The 17,165-nt window shown below is 45.3% G+C and overlaps 1 protein-coding gene across 3 annotated transcripts in view; it reads left to right on the forward strand.

The window, feature by feature from the left end:
- Window positions 1-6,175: 6,175 nt before the first annotated feature.
- LOC145343186 (uncharacterized) overlaps window positions 6,176-17,165 on the forward strand; it is a 143,144-nt gene continuing 132,154 nt past the window's right edge. Inside the window, exons 1-2 of one of the 3 annotated variants that reach the window (XR_013886690.1) lie at window positions 6,176-7,105; window positions 14,643-14,706. The gene's annotated coding sequence lies outside the window, so the exon portion shown is untranslated. The remainder of the gene's footprint in view (window positions 7,106-14,642; window positions 14,707-17,165) is intronic. The other 2 variants (XM_080189200.1, XM_080189201.1) reach the window with 2 other exon arrangements.

Consider the following 17,165-nt stretch of genomic DNA (forward strand, 5'->3'; position numbering starts at 1 on the left):
ACCAAGTCAGGGCTAACTCTTCCATAAAAATTCAATTAGTCTGATTCCTCTCCTCTTTCCTTGTATCCCTGAAAGTTTTTTTCCCCTCCTTTATGTATTTATTCTGTTCAATTTTGAAGGTTACTATTGAATCTGTATTCATCACGCTGTCTAACATCATCGTATTCTCTCAACTATGAAGGAAAGCTGTACAAGCCTTCAGAAAAGAAAATTAGTCAACTGACCAGCATTAAGTACTTACTTAACTTCCCTTCCCTGCCTCGAAAAATGATACCCAATATTACTTTAAGCAACAGAAAGTGCTGAAGAAACTCAAGTCCAGCAGCACTGGTGGCAAGATAAATGGAGTTGACGTTTTGTTGATGAGTGGTCATGGGTGAAGTTTATTTATTAGTGTCACAAGTAGGCTTATATTCACACTACAATGAAATTACTGTGAAAATCCCCTAGTCACCACACTCTGGCGCCTGTTCAGATACACAGTAGGAGAATTTAGCATGGCCATTATGTCTTTGGACCATGGGAGGGAACTGCAGCATCTTGAGGAAACCCATGCAGGCACAGGGAGAATGTGCGGGCTCACACAGACAGTGACCCAAGCCGGGAATCAAACCTGGGTCCCTGGCACTGTCAGGCAGCAGTGCTAACCACTGTGCCACTGTGAGATGGTGATGATGTGGCTGCATAAGAAGTCATGGGGCAGAATGCAAATGTTGAAGTAGCTGCTAAGCTAAAGAATAAGATACTCTTTGTTGGATGTCCTTGCTGCCAGTGGTGTCAGGAGACTTCGCCGCATCAACCCACTCATATCTGATGAAAATATTGCGGCTAGTTAGGAGTGTCACAATTACTGCGATTCTGCATTATCTAACAAGTGAAAAAAGGTACAGGTTTATCCTCTATTAAACTTAGCAGCCCCAAGACCATGGAGAAATGTGAGTTGTTTGGAAAAAGGATCCTGAAATAATCTGAAAAAAATTTGAGAATAACTGTCTCGCAGTTAAAAAAACATAATCCTAGATAGACATGCATTTAATTCAACTAACCAAACAGCAGATAAATTGATGCCATCCTGAAAATATTGGCAATGAAATGTGCATTTGGAACTCTGATGAACTAACTGATCGAATAGATTGTGGAATTTGTAGCAATTTAGTCTGCAAGCAGCTGCTGTGAAAGACTGAATGTTACAAGAAAGACTGAATGTTACAAGCAGCTATTAGTACCTGAATGTTGAACAATCAGTTTGGGAGGGAAACAGAACTATTCACATACCTGGGGGGCAGGCGGGGGTAGTGGTTTGCCTACAACTGCAGTATCAAGCACCCTCCAAACTTAACAGTTTTTCCTGCACATAGTAAAAGATTTTTGATTTGATTTATTATCGCCACATATATTAGTCTACAGTAAAAAGTACTGTTTCCTGCACACTATATAGACAAAGCATAGAGAAGGAAAGGAAAGGGTGCGGAATATAGTGTATCAGTTAGAGCTAGGGTGTAGAGAAAGATCAACTTCATACAAGGTAGGTACATTCAGAGGTTTGATGGCAGCAGGGAAGAAATTGTTCTTGAGTTGGTCGGTAGATGTCCTCAGATTTTTGTATATTTTTCGCGATGGAAGAAGGTGGATGAGAGTATATCTGGGGTGCATGGGGTCCTTTATTCTGCTGGCTGCTTTTCTGAGGCAGCGGGAAATGTCAACAGAGTCAATGAATGGGAGGCTGGTTTGCATGCTGGAATGGACTATATTCACAACCCAAAGATCACCAGCATCCACAGTAGTTGTTTTATTGTTTTAAGCAAAGGTTCTTCAGAAGTGTTGCCAATAAACCACCCCCTCTCCAACAACATCATTGCTGAAGGAGGAAAGTCTATAGAGATGTAGAGAGGCAGGATAATGAACTCTGTCACAGCAGAGGCTTGGCACATGCATCTGAGTCACGATGCTTTTGGCACATTTTGAAGTGACATCAAAAAATTAAAGTGCTTGCCATTTTTAGATTATAATGTGACCAGACTGCAACAACGCACAGGATGTCTTCAAAAATGATTCAGACTAAGGCTATTTTCTGACAATGTTTCTTCTTAAGGCACTTAATTTACAGAAACACGTTGTGACAATTTTTAAAAGCTGTAGGATCTGGTTGGTTTTTGAAGCAATCCTACTTCAATAAAGGCCAGAAATCTCATTTGCACTTAAAAGGGAGGACTACAGACCCCACACTTCTGTGTTTTGTAACAGAAGTTTGGAGTAGTTGTCAGATTATGAGTCAGACAGATTACAGGATGAGCTGTGTTAATGGCAACTGTAGAATTGTTACCAACACCTGTTGCCTGGAAAAAACAGGAGCAGTGGTTACAGTTGGTGAAGTTCAAAAGATTATACAGGATCAGGAGTGCTAATTTTATTCCTGATTGGGTTACCACTAATTAAGAATAAACCCCCTTATTCGTTCTGCGTGTTTCCTACAGAGCAAATAGTGTATCTATATCAAGTTTATCAAATCATTAATTATTTTGATGACTGAGAGTTGACTGATGAAGCCATAATTGGGCAGATTAGATTTGTTCTGCTTTTTGTAGACAGGACGTACTTGGACAATTTTCCATGTTGTTGGATAGCCGACAGTGGGACAGCTTTGTTTGATGTGTAGTTACTACAAATTGGAGAATATAATGCAATATAGCATATGGGACAACTCAGGTTTTCCACCCCCAATGATTTTTGCATAAACCTGCCTCATAAATCGAGCCCCTTTTTCAACCATGAATGACCTGCTATACGCACATTAATTGTGAGCCTAGATTTTTCTCTCACACGTTCATTTTTTACCTACCGATATCTTACAACTAGACCAAAACAGAAAATGCTGGAGAAACTCAGCACGTCTGACAGCATCTGTGCATGATGTGGACATGCCGGCGTTGGACTGGGGTAAAAACAGTAAGAAGTCTGACAACACCAGGTTTAAGTCCAACCGATTTATGTGCAGTCACAGAGAATGCCATTGGTGAATTTGATTCAAACTGTGTGATATTGGATGGAAACATGAACGGAAAAATTCAAAGAAAAAGAGTAGGGAAAGACAGGAAAGATTTTGGTGGCAACAAAATGCAATAATTTTGGAGAGGCAAAGGAAGTTGGAGATGGGACAGCAGTTTGCAAGGACTGAGACAAAATAATCTCAGAGGCCTTGAAATCACACTGCAATATTGGTATATGAATGCTTAACATATTCATATCAACTAAATCCGTTCATTTTAAATGGATTAATGCCTCATTTTAAAATAGGATGCAAAAATGTCATATGCTAATACTGCGCAGAGCAATTAAATTTAATTAAATATAAATTTCAAATGATCAGATTTCCCTCACAAAACCCTTTCCCCGCAATTAGGAGTTTGCAGAGCTCTGGTCTGGGGCCCTTACAGATTTACTGATTGCAACTGGGAAGTGGAGATTTGGTTACTGGATTTGATTTGGAGATATTTAATTTGGAGGTTGCTTGGGAAAGAGTAGTCTTAGTGAGTTCAGGGATATATTTTTTGGGGGGTAATTTCTACATTGTGTGTTCAGTTATCCATGTACTTCAGTCCTTTCCGATATGTATTTTTCATTTAAGTTTATAAATATTTTTTAATAATTGTTTAAACCGACTGCTGGTCTGGTTCCTCAGTGGGGTTTTATGTGACTCCTCACCATACTCAAAGAAGAATAATATACCATCACAAACCAGTGTTTCAAGTTGGGACACCTTTGCAGATAACACATGGAGATTTGTTATACTACACTTCAAAGGGAAAGTGTTTAATTGGCTGTAAAGCACTTTAGAACAAATACAGATCATGGAAGATGCGGTATAAGTACAATACAACAAATACTTTTTGTAAATATTCATAGAATCCCCGAAATGCAAAAGAAGGCCCCTTGAGTCTGCACTGACTCTCCAACAAAGCATCCCACCCAGGGCCCATCCCAGGAACCCTACATACTTACTCCAGCAATCCCTCTAACATACACATCTTGGGACACTAAGGGGCATTGAGCATAGCCAATCCACCTAATCTGCACATCTTTGGACTGCAGGAGGAAACCGGAATACCCAGAGGAAACCCACGCAGACACAGGGAGAACATACAAACTCCACACAAACATTGACCCAAGGCTGGAATTGAACTCCGGTCCATGGAGTTGTGAGGCAGCAGTGCTAACCACTGTGTCACCATGCTGCCAATTAGTGACAATTTAAAATTTGATTGAAGGTCTTGCAGAAGTTGCAGGTCATGCACCTCTCTGAGCCACATCCTGTCGCAATATGGTGCTGTATTTGGATTGATAGCGTGGTTTTTTGAGGGAGATAATGCGTTGGCCCTATATTCAAAAGGTACCAGATGTAACACTCTGCTTTTATCATATCAATGTTCACAAATGTAGATAGATGTCAAAAGTGAGCATAAAAATCCAATTAACACCAAACCTGTCACTGCAGCAATTTCTGATCAAGTCACCTTTCCTGATCAATATCTTAAAGGAGGTTTGTCTGACTCATGAATTGCCCTCAAAAAGCTTCAACTTCTTGTCAACAGTACATGCTTTTATAATTGTTTTCATTGCTTTTGTTCTCCTCCTTGCACTGTTATTTATTAATCAGGTAAAAAGTTGCTTTAAACTTTCAAAATGTTTAGGCCTGTGTAACTTTTTGTTAGTTACTACTGTTGTGCATTCTACAGGGTGACACAGTGGTTAGCACTGCTATCTCACAGCTTCTGGAACCTGGGTTTAATTCCTGGCTTAGGTCACTTTCTGTGCAGAGTCTGTATATTCTTCCTGTGACTGTGTGGAGTTTATATGTTCTCCCTGTGTCTGCCTGGGTTTCCTATGGATATTCTGGTTTCCTCCCACAGTCCAAAGATGTGCAGGTTAGGTGGATTGGCTATGCTCAATTGCCTCTTAGTGTCCCAAGATATGTATGTTAGAGGGATTGCTGGGGTTCCTGGGATAGGCCCTGGGTGGGATGCTTTTTTGGAGAATCAGTGCAGACTCAATGGGTCTTCTTTTGCACTTTAGGGATTCTCTGAACATTTACAAAAAGTATTTGTTGTATTGTACTTATACAGATCATGGAAGGTGCGGCATATGTTCTAAAGCACTTTACAGCCAATTAAACACTTTCCCTTTGAAGTGTAATGTAATGAACCTCCCTGCGTTATCTGCAAAGGTGTCCCAACTTGAAACACTGGTTTGTGATGGTGTATTGTTGTTCTTTGAATATGGTGAGGAGTCACATAAAACCCCAGTGAGGAACCAGTCCAGCAGTCGGTTTAAACAATTATTAAAAAATATTTAACTTAAATGAAAAATACATATTGGAAAGGACTACAAGTACATGGATAACTAAACACGCACACAATGTGCTCTGGTTTCCTCCCACAATCTAAAAGATGTGTTGGTTAGGCGCATTGGCAGTGCTAAATTCTCCCTCAGTGTACCTGAACAGGTGCCAGAGTGTGGCGACTAGGGGATTTTCATGCTGACTTCATTGTAGTGTGAGTTAATGCAAGCCTACTTGTGACACTAAATAAACAAAATTTATGGTTAAAACAACCCACTACTTTTCGGCTACCTGTACAACTACTGCTGCTCAGTTCACACAGTACACGACCTATCATTTACACTTTTCCTGCACAATTCATAAAAGCATAACCACTTTTCTGTTTGTTTGTTTTTTATATTTTGCCTGATGCTCGTCGCCGTGAACATTTCAGGACTTCCTGGTCCACCTCGATTCGCAGTTCAGGGTCTAAATGGAGGTTGGGGGGCTGGAGGACTGTGGTTGAATATCATTGTTTTCTGGCTCTGCTGTTCAAAGGGGAGCTTCACGGTGAGAACAAACAGCAAATTAATGCAAATTGTCCAGGATGTTGCAGAGGAGCAGAATTGTTTTATTCCACAATTTACTACTTTGTCTTTTACAAATTGCTGGATATCTTTTACAATTTTATCTTTTACAAATTGCTGGATATCTTTTACAATTTTATCTTTTACAAATTGCTGGATATCTTTTACAATTTTATCTTTTACAAATTGCTGGATAGCTTTTACAAATTTATTTTTTACAAATTGCTGGATAGCTTTCACAAATTTATCTTTTACGAATTTACAAATTGCTGGATATCTTTTACAAATCGACAATGGTGTGGAATGTCAGTGTATCATACAGGTAATGCTAGTTCCCAATAATTTCTCCCAAGGTTTATAACTTTGTTGGCTGGGTAACATTTCTGGAGCCGTTTCAGGTTGTTACTAGCATTCACTCTGATCCAGAAAAGGCAGAGTTGGAGCAAAGGTGAATTGGCAGAATAAATATATCTAAAGTTAAAGTTTATTTATTAGTCACAAGTAGGCTTACATGAACATTGCAATGGAGTTACTGTGATATTCCCCTAGTTGCCACAATCAGCGCCTGTTTGGGTACACTGAGGGAGAATTTAGCATGGCCAATTCACCTAACTTGGACATCTTTGGAGTGAGAAGAAACCAGAGCACCCAGAGGAAACTCATGTAGACACAGGGAGAACGTGCAAACTCCACACAGAAAGTGACCCAAGCCAGGAATTGAACCTGTATCCCTGTTGCTGTGAGGCAGCAGTGCTAACTACTGTGTCACGTATTAAACTAGAAGAGAAAATGCTGGAAAATCTCAGCAGCTCTGGCAGCATCTGTAAGGAGAGAAAAAGAGCTGACGTTTGGAGTCCAATGACCCTTTGTCAAAAGTTTGTGGATAGATCCTTTGCATATATTAAATTGGGCATTAAGATTTAGTGTTCATTTGACTGACCCCTTTTTCATTTGTTTTCCTTAACGAATCTCTCTTAGACACATTTGCTACAATGAATTGTCTGAGACTGGTTCTGTTCTTCTCTGGGTTCTCAGATCTCTCCTTTCCAGAGATGACATGCCAGCTTCATGGCAGCACAGCAGTGAGAGCGTTAACCTTGCTCCAATCCCCTTCTCAGCACTTGGGTCAGCAGGAGCCGCCAGTGAGATAAACAGCAAGACCGCAGGCTGAAGTTCGCTGCCGACTGCAGGACGTTTCTCAAGTGTAAGTAACACTGGCACTGACATCTCACTGCGTGGTAAATGGCTAACTGTCTCATTTAAACTGCATCCCGTTTACATTCTCCGGCCAAACGCAGTGTCCCTGCTTAAACGGGAATACTTTCTAAAATGAGGACTGTGTTGCATTCTTTCCCTCTCGGGGCTCGGCTCCGCGATTTGTTGAGTGCAATGTTTGCAACAACATGTTTATCTGCACTCCGGGATTTTCCGTTTCACGACAGTGCCTCGATAAATGTGGCAAAATGAAAGCGGGATGTTGAGCCTGAAGTTTTGCTGGTTGTTTACTCAGGCTGTTTGTGGGGGAGGATCTCTCTTTAACATGGGCTCTAAAGGCAGGCGAACGGCGTCCCTTTGAGTCCAGCCAGTGAACTGCGGCTCCCCGGAGAGCAGCAAACCTACCCATTCTCCAGGCACCCCACTGAAATGGAAGGAAAGTTCTCAGTGCGGGGGGATTAGTCTCACCCGATTACTGGTTCCGGTGAGAAAAAGACTTAACAATTTCAGCCCCGGGCAATATATTGTCACCGCCTGTTGAGCTCGGACATGTAGCAAGTTGCAGTAACATTCCCCAAACTGATTCCAGGCAGCTCCGATCTACCAAGAAACCCTATCCCTGGACAAAACTGCTGAACTTCGGTAGTTGTCGCTATACTTTTTTTAAATTGCATTGCAGCACAAAAGGATTAATGTCAACAGTCAGGCCTCCAGTCTTATCAGTACGTCCAGGGCAGTTAACAGTCTGAGATGTATAAATTGTCATCTCTTCATTAAGGCCCATGAAGAGGACTTGAGTTTTATATTGTTGATAATGCATACGTTATTGGTGGCATGGTGGCACAGTGCCTAACAGCGCTAGGGATCTGGATCCAATTCCCGGCTTGAGTCACTGCCTGTGTGGAATCTGCATATTCTCCCTGTGTCTTCATGGGTTTCCTCTGGGTGCACCAGTTTCCTCCCACAGTCCAAAAGTTGCACTGATTAGGAGCATTGGCCATGCTAAATTCTCCCTCAGTGTACCCGAACAGGCGCTGGAGTGTGGCGAATAGGGGATTTCATAATAAATTAATTGCAGTGTTAATGTAAGCCTACTTGTGACACATGTATAAACTTTACACATATCTACATATGCACTAACTCCATGCTTGCTTCTACACAGGCCTTTGTCCAATCCACAGCTGACTCTAATCACAGGACATGTCCCTTTATATCACACTGAGGATGGTACTGTTTCCCAGTTCCACATTGACCTTGCTATGCCAGATGCTCTTATACTACACCTCGCCCAAGTCTTTACTCACGGTACTCAAATGCCACCCCTTCTCCAACATCCAACTCCAGTCTCTTATTTTATTAATTTAGAAAGTCTGGAGGCATGACAATTCTTTCAGATCTTGTTCTGGTCATATTTTGTGCTCTACTGCAATCTTTGTGGGAGTTGAGGGTGCCTTTCCATGTTGTTGGATGTTCCTTGTAGAAACAGAGGAGGGGTAGGTTATTCAACCCTTCCAGCCTGCACTGCCGTTCAATATGACTGATCCTCTGACTCAATGTCAAACTCCCATACACTCCCCATGCCCCATCTTTATCTATCCAATCTATCTATTTCCTTTTTAAATATATTCAGTGACTTGGTCTCAACAGCCTTCTGTGGTAGAGAATTCCATGGGTTCACCATCTTCTGAGCGAAGAAGTTTCTCCCCATCTCAATTCTAAATGCCTATGCTGCATCCTGAGACCTCTTATTGTAGACCCCCTCCCACTCCAGCCACAAGAAACAACATTTCTGCATCCAGTCTGTCCAGTCCTGTCAGAATTTTAGGTTTCAATGAGACTGCCTCTTGTTCTTTTAAACACCATTGAATACAGGCCTTGTTGATCAAACCTCTTCTCCTACAACAGTCCATCCCCAGGAATGAACCTTTACTGCGTTCCCTCAATGGCAAGTGTATCCTTTCTCAGGTAAGGAGACCTTATCAGTGAGTTCACCTTGCAACTTTGCTTTTATCACAACAGCATCCTTCTGTATTTCTCTGCCTCACTCAGGTATGCTCTGACAAGTTGATGGTCACTGTTTTCTTGCTGCCGCTGCACCTTGCAGCTTTCTGCTGGCTGGAGGATAAAGTGTCTGTGCCATGGTAGAGTGTGACAGCAACTGTCGGAGCCTGGAGTTGGGATTCATTTTTCTGTTACTGGTTATTTTGCTGTATGCTTTCTCCCTGAGGTGCAACGGTGATTAATTGAAGGTTTGGCTGGTCTGACCAAAGAGGAGCTACTGCCGCCTGCAAAGCAATTGGACAAATCAGCTTTGTGAAAAGGGAAAACCATTCGGGGCTTAGGTCCTAGTCGAGAGTCCCTTTAATGATGGGCTTCTTGGGAATTTGCAGTTCTGCATAATCAATGACAGAAGTTGTCTTGATATCTTCTGCCATTTTAAGAATGTTAAAGGCAACACAGACATCTCTGCTCCAAAGGGGAAATGGATTGGTTTCGGATGACATACATGAATTTGAATATCTGCTTGTGACCACACCTTAGTGGTTCTAGGGTCAAGCCTATGACCAGAAGTCACATTTCTCCAGGCCCATAAAGTGTTATTCATAGCCAAAGTTCTCTCACCCTTTTCTGAGAGGACCATACACTGATTCCCATGCCCAGTTTGAAGTTGGTGAGATGACCGTTTGGTCTGTAGTCCAAAAAGAGAGTTCAGAATCCTTGACTTCACCCAAAAATCACGCTTAGGTCTCTTCTTAGTGTGGTACCTTGTGGATCCCTGGGGACCCTCCAGGTGTCTGGGTGTTGTAGCTTTACATCACTTGGTTGCCGTTGAACACTGCACTGAGATTGCAGGACATTGCTCCTGCCCATGAGTTTGTTTGGCTCTACAGAGCTGACCTAGTTACCCACTGTTGTGTGGTCAGTTTAGATATTTTCTTCTTTGGCCTGGTGTCTCTCTACCCCTTTGTTTTTTCACGAACTCTACAGTTGGGGTTGCTCTGTACCCAAGGCTGCTGTTACCACACAAAATAGATTGGTCGATTTCAGACTGTATGACTATTTGGATGGCCTTTCCAATCTTGCTTGGCCTGTGGAATGTCTGAAAAGACATCATCAGCAACTGCGACAATAATTCTGGCCCTTATGAGTTCAGGCTTAAGGTCACTGTAGTCAGAGCTTTCAGCTAATTCGTGTAATTTGTTTATAAAAGATCAACCAGTTCTGCAGGCTGTTGGACATATTCGTCTTCTAAAACTTTGGTCCTTCGATTGAAATATGTATCAAGTGATTATAGAACTGTGTCAAATTTTATCTGAAAATTTGTTTATTCTGTGCCTTGCAATAGTATATATTTATTGTATAATAATATTTGGGCAGCATGGTGGCACAGTGGTTAGCGCTACTGCCTCACAACGTCAGAGACCTCCGTTCAAGTCCGGCCTTGGATGACTCTCTGTAGAGTTTGCATATTTTCCCTGTGCGTGGGTTTCCTCCGGGTGCTCCAGTTTCCTCCCACGCTCCAAAAATGTGCAAGTTAGGTGGATTGGTTATACTTAATTGTCCCTTAGTGTCAGGGAGAATAACAGGGTAAATATGTGGGTTAACGGGATAGAACCTTGGTTGGATTGTTGTTGGTGCAGGGCCGAATGGTCTCATTCTGTAGTGTAGGCATTTCTACGATTCCATTGGCAATCAGACCTACTGAATAAAGTTGTGTATTCTCTTGTTCTTGTCCTTTTGTCTAATTTTGAAGCAATCCTGTAATTTAAGAATCTCTTCTGCCAAAGTCTCTATAGAAGATAAGAGCAGGAGGAGGCCACTCGGTCCTTCGAGCTTGCTTCACCATACATTACGATCATGGCCGATCATCTTACTCAATAACCTAATCCTGATTTTTCCCCATAACCTTTGATTCCCATTCACCCCAAGTGCTATATTCAGCCGCCTTGTGAATACATTCAATGTTTCGGCATCAGTTACTTCCTGTGGTAATGAGTTCCACAGACTCCACCACTCTTTGCATAAAGAAGTATCTCTTCACCTCCTTCCTAAATGGTCCACCCTGAATCCTCAGACTGTGACCCGTGATTCTGGACTCCGCCACCATTGGCAACATCCTTCCTGCAGCTACCCTGTCTAGCCCTGTTAGAATTTTATAAGTCTCTAAGAGATCCCCCCGATTCTTCTGAACTCCAGCAAAAACAATCCTAATCTAGTCAATCTCTCCTTGTACGTCAGTCCTGACATCCCTGGAGTCAGCCTGGTAAACCTTCGCTGCACTCGCTCAAGAGCAAGAACATCCTTCCTCAGAAAATAAGATGAAAACTGCACACAATGCTTCAGGTGTGGCCTCACCAAGGCCCTGTATATCCTGTACTCGAAACCTCCTGCAGTGAAGGCCAACATGCCATTTACCTTCTTTATCGCCTGCTGCACCTGCATGCTTACCTTCAGTGACTGGTGTACAAGGACACCCAGGTCACGCTGCAAACTTCTGTCTCCCAATTTACAGCCATTTAGTAGTAACCTGCCTTCTTGCTTTTGCTTCCAAAGTGAATAACCTCATATTTATCCAAATTATACTGCATCTGTCATTGATTTGCCCACTCAGCCAACGTCCAGATTATTCTGTAGGATCTCTGCATCCTCGTCACACACCAACTTGGTATTATCTGCAAACTTTGAGATGTTACATTTTGTTCCCTCATTCAAATCATTACTAGGTATTGTTATACCGATTTTCAAGTTTGCAGATGACACCACCATGGTGGGTCAGATCTCAAATAATGACGAGACAGAGTACAGCAATGAGATAGAGAATCTGGTGAACTGGTGCAGCAACAATAATCTCTCCCCCAACGTCAGTAAAACAAAGGAGATTGTCATTGACTTCAGGAAGTGTAAAGAGAACATACCCCTGCCTACATCAATGGGGTCGAAGTAAAAAAAAGGTTGTGAGCTTTTACTATTTTGATTCCAAGTGCAGAATCTGGGTGTGATCCTGATTTGACTTGTAAACTCAGCCTGAAAAAAAAGCCACAAATCTGAATAGGGCTGTGGCATGGCTTATTGTGCCCAAAATGTGGCTGCTTCGATCAGAGCCTTCACTGGAGCATGCGCAGTAAAAAAGAATTTGAAAAGTGCTCCCCTGCCACATCGCTTCTGGGCTGCAAAATGCGGATAAAGTAGTAGGAGTGATGGCTCTCCCACAGATATCGCCCCACCCCCACAACATAACTGGCCTGCTTATCCACCCATCCCCCCCGCTACCCAGACTAATCGCGACCCACTGCCTCACCGATTGCCCGTGGAGTGGCAGCAGACCCCTCCTGTACCTCACCCTCCTGCCAGAGACCCATCTGCCTCACCCCATCCTCCACGCCACCCCCCCCCCCCCACCCCCCACCACCACCACTACCACTACCACTAGAGAACGGTCTGGCCCTCTTCCTCCTCCCCACCAACCAGGTAAAGATCTGGCCTGCCTCCCTCCCACCCCACCAGAGAACAATCTGGCCTCTGTCCTTCTCCCACCCCCATCCCCATCAGAGAATGATCTGTCCATCCCCCCCCACTGCCCCACCTCCAACTACTGATCTGAGTTAGAGAGCCACCGGAAGCTGTGAATGTACCTCTTCAGAAGCTGGAGCGCTAGAAACAGACTTTTTCTGAGCGTGTCTGTTTCACGCCGAACCTGGACGGGCAAATGTGATGGTAAAGGGGGAAATGCAGGAAAGATTGGCCGTCCAGCCCCTTAAGTCAATTTAAATGCATGCAAATACATTTAAATTGATGTTGTGTCCATTTTAGGCGCGGTCCCAATCACATTCACTTTTGGGTCTTGGTAAAGGGGAAATGTGAGCAGACGTGTGTGCGGATCGTGCTGTTCACCTCATGCCTGACTTTATCATTCTATAGGGCCCGAAAGTGGGCTCAACACAATGGTAAAATCGGGCCCTTCGTGTCAGAATTTATGTTTCCTGCAAGTTTACTTTCGTACTGCATTTTCCCATTCTTAATCAATCCTCTTGTCCTTTGCCAAATTCTAAACTGCTCCCAATCCTCAGACCTGTTATTTTTCTTGGCCAATCTGTATGCTTCTTCCTTAGATCGTATACTCTCTCTAATTTCTTTTGTAAACCATGGATTGACCATCTTACCCATTTTGCTTTTATGCCAGACAGGAATAAACAGTTGCTGCCATTCCCCCATTCGTTGAATGTTTGCCATTGCCTATCCAGTGTCATCCCTTTAAGTAACTGTCCCCAATCTGTCAAGGCCAACTCGCGTCTCATATCCTCATAGTTTCCTTTATTAAGATTTAGCACCCTAGTCTCCAAATTAACTACTTCACGCTCCATCTTGATATAAAAGTTCTATCATGTTATGGTCACTCATCCTCAAGGGCTGTCATACAGCTAGATTGGCAATGATTCCCTTCTCATTACACTGTACCCAGTCTAAGATAGCCTGCTCTCGAATTGGTTCCTCCACACATTGTTCAACAAAACCATTCGGGGTACACTCCAGGAATTCCTCCTCTATGGCATTGTGGCTAATTTAATTTGATTTGCCCAATCTACGTGCAGATTAAAATCACCCGTGATCACCGATATTCCCTTATCACAAGAATCTCTAATTTCATGTTTAATGCCATTCCCAACACCACCACGGGGTCTATATATGACACCCACGAATGTGTTTTGCCCCTTGGTATTTCTCAACTCTACTCATACAGACTCCAAGTTGTTGGAACTAATACCCTTTCTCACTATTGAGTTAATTTCTTCTTTAACCAGCCGTCCCACTCCACCACCTTTTCCTTTATACCTGTCCTTTCTATATATTGAATACTCTGGGATATTTGATTCCCATGCTTGGTAACCCTGCAGTCATGTCTCCATAATCCCAATTATATCATACCTGTTTACATTTATCTGCGCGATTGGTTCATCGACTTTATTGCAAATGCTCTGCACATTAAGTCACAGAGCTTTTATGCTTGTCTTTTTAACATTATTTATCCTCCTCCCAATATTTTTCTCTGTAGCCCTGTTTTAATTTTTTTCTTGGCTTCTCTGTTACAGAAATGTGGAGGGTGTTGTATTTTGTTGCACCAAATCCCAGTTACCATAATATGTATCAATGTAACATTATTTACCAACTCCCAGCTCGACCTTATCAGATCTTCGATCTTCAGTTTCTGTTTCAAAGAGCTTGTTCAAATAATAAGTCCAAATTCACTGGCCAAGAATTTACTGGGAAAATATAGGAAGTTTAATGCACAATGTTATTTGTAGCAAGGAATACAGCAAGTCCCCATGCATTGAGAGTTAATTAATTGCTGCTCTATTCACTCTCCAATGTTATAGGCTCAGGAGAAAGGGAGTCATTGTCAAATTGTCTGAGAGTTTCAAGAATTACTACATTTATATTGTTAAAATTTATTAAAATTGCCACATAAAATTACTGTTGGGTTTGATGATGTGAAGAACTTTTGAGTAATGCAATTTATTTTCCTGCAGAGCCACTTGACCTCACTGGCTCTGAAAGGGAAGAATTGGAAACTCTGACATCTCTGTCTTGCAGGTGGTAAATTTGTAAATTCTTCAAATTACTTTTGAAGATCATTTATTTGTTTTCTAGCTGTTCCTTTCTAATTTTCTTTTTTCTTTATTTTTCTATCTATTTAAATTTGCTCAAGTTGTTGATTTATTGTTTGGGCCTATTATGATCCCTGTGGATACTGATAGACTTTGAAGCAAAATTAAAATTCCCAAGTAATCAGTTTAAGAGTAATAGCACGATAAGATTTCAAAATAAACTTTTACGGCAACACCTCCCCCCCTGCCCCCCCCCGCCACACTCCTTCCCTCCCTCCTTCCATCCCCCCCTCCCCCCTTCCATCCCCCCCTTCCCCCTTCCATCCTCCCCTCCCTCCCTCTTTCCCTCCCCTCCCTCCCCTCCCTCCCCCTTTCCCTCCCCTCCCTCCCCTCCCTCCCTCTTTCCCTCCTCTCCCTCCCCTCCCTCCCTCTTTCCCTCCCCTCCCTCCCTCTTTCTCTCCCCTCCCTCCCTCCCTCGTTCCTTCCCCTCCCTCCCTCTTTCCCTCCCCTCCCCTCCCTCCCTCTTTCCCTCCCCGCCCTCCCTCTTTCCCTCCCCTCCCCTCCCTCCCTCTTTCCCTCCCCGCCCTCCCTCTTTCCCTTCCCTCCCCTCCCTCCCTCCCTCCCTCTTTCCTTCCCCTCCCTCCCTCTTTCTCTCCCCTCCCTCCCTCTTTCCCTCCCCTCCCCTCCCTCCCTCTTCCCCTCCCTCCCCTCCCTCTTTCCCTCCCCTCCCTCCCTCCCTCCCTCTTTCCCTCCCCTCCCTCCCTCCCTCTTTCCCTCCCCTCCCTCCCTCCCTCTTTCCCTCCCCTCCCTCCCTCCCTCTTTCCCTCCCCTCCCTCCTTCCCTCCCCTCCCTCCCTTCCTCTTTCCCTCCCCTCCCTCCCTCCCTCTTTCCCTCCCCTCCCTCCCTCCCTCTTTCCCTCCCCTCCCTCCCTCTTTCCCTCCCCTCCCTCCCTCCCTCTCTCTCTCCCCTCCCTCCCTCCCTCTCTCTTTCCCTCCCCTCCCTCCCTCCCTCTTTCCCTCCCCTCCCTCCCTCCCTCCCCTCCCTCTTTCCCTCCCCTCCCTCCCTCTTTCCCTCCCTCCTCCCCTCCCTCCCTTCCTCTTTCCCTCCCCTCCCTCCCTTCCTCTTTCCCTCCCCTCCCTCCCTCCGTCTTTCCCTCCCCTCCCTCCCTCCCTCTTTCCCTCCCCTCCCTCCCTCCCTCTTCCCCTCCCCTCCCTCCCTCCCTCTTCCCCTCCCCTCCCTCCCTCTTTCCCTCCCCTCCCTCCCTCCCCTCCCTCTTTCCCTCCCCTCCCTCCCTCCCTCTTTCCCTCCCCTCCCTCCCTCCCTCTTTCCCTCCCCTCCCTCCTCTCCCTCTTTCCCTCCCCTCCCTCTTTCCCTCCCCCTCCCTCCCTCCCCTCCCTCTTTCCCTCCCCCTCCCTCCCTCCCCTCCCTCTTTCCCTCCCCCTCCCTCCCTCCCCTCCCTCTTTCCCTCCCCCTCCCTCCCTCCCCTCCCTCTTTCCCTCCCCCTCCCTCCCTCCCCTCCCTCTTTCCCTCCCCCTCCCTCCCTCCCCTCCCTCTTTCCCTCCCCCTCCCTCCCTCCCCTCCCTCTTTCCCTCCCCCTCCCTCCCTCCCCTCCCTCTTTCCCTCCCCTCCCTCTTTCCCTCCCCCCCCCTTTCCCTCCCCTCCCTGATCTCTCATTCCCCCCTCGCCTTCCCTCTCTGCTTCCTCTTTCTCTCCTCCCCTCGCTCCCTTGCTCCCTCCCTTCTTGTCCCTCCCTGCCTCTCTCCTCATTCCCTCCCTCTCTCCTCCCTCCCTCCCTCCCTCCCTCCCACCCACCCTCCTTTCCTCCCTCCTCTCTCCCTCTTTCTTTCTCTCCCCCTCTCTCTCCCTCACTCTCTCCTCCCTACCTCTCTCTTCCCTCCCTCTCACCTCCCCCTTCCCTCCCTCTCACCTCCCCCTTCCCTCCCTCTCACCTCCCCCTTCCCTCCCTCTCACCTCCCCCTTCCCTCCCTCTCACCTCCCCCTTCCCTCCCTCTCACCTCCCCCTTCCCTCCCTCTCACCTCCCCCTTCCCTCCCTCTCACCTCTCCCTTCCCTCCCTCTCACCTTCCCTCCTCTCCCCCCTTCCTCCTTCCGTCTCTCCTTCCTCCCTCTCTCTCCATTCCTCCCTCCCTTTCTCCTCCCTCCATCCTTCTCCCTCCTCCCCTCCCCTTCCTCCCTCCCTGCTCCTCCCTCGCCCTCTTCCCCTCCCTCTCCATCCCCTTTCCTCCCCCCTCTTTCTCCCAGTTCATCCCCCCTCTCTTTCCCTTCTTTCCTCCTCCTTCTCCCCTCTGTCCCCCTCTTTCCACCCCTCTTTCCCCCTCCCACCCTCCACCTTTCTCCCTCCCACCCTCCACCTTTCTCCCTCCCACCCTCCACCTTTCTCCCTCACCTCCCACCTACAGTTAACATTTTGTTAACCAAACGTGAC

The sequence above is a fragment of the Carcharhinus amblyrhynchos genome, chromosome 5, assembly GCF_965287045.1.
Source record: "Carcharhinus amblyrhynchos chromosome 5, sCarAmb.v2.hapA, whole genome shotgun sequence".
Taxonomy (NCBI): domain Eukaryota; kingdom Metazoa; phylum Chordata; class Chondrichthyes; order Carcharhiniformes; family Carcharhinidae; genus Carcharhinus; species Carcharhinus amblyrhynchos.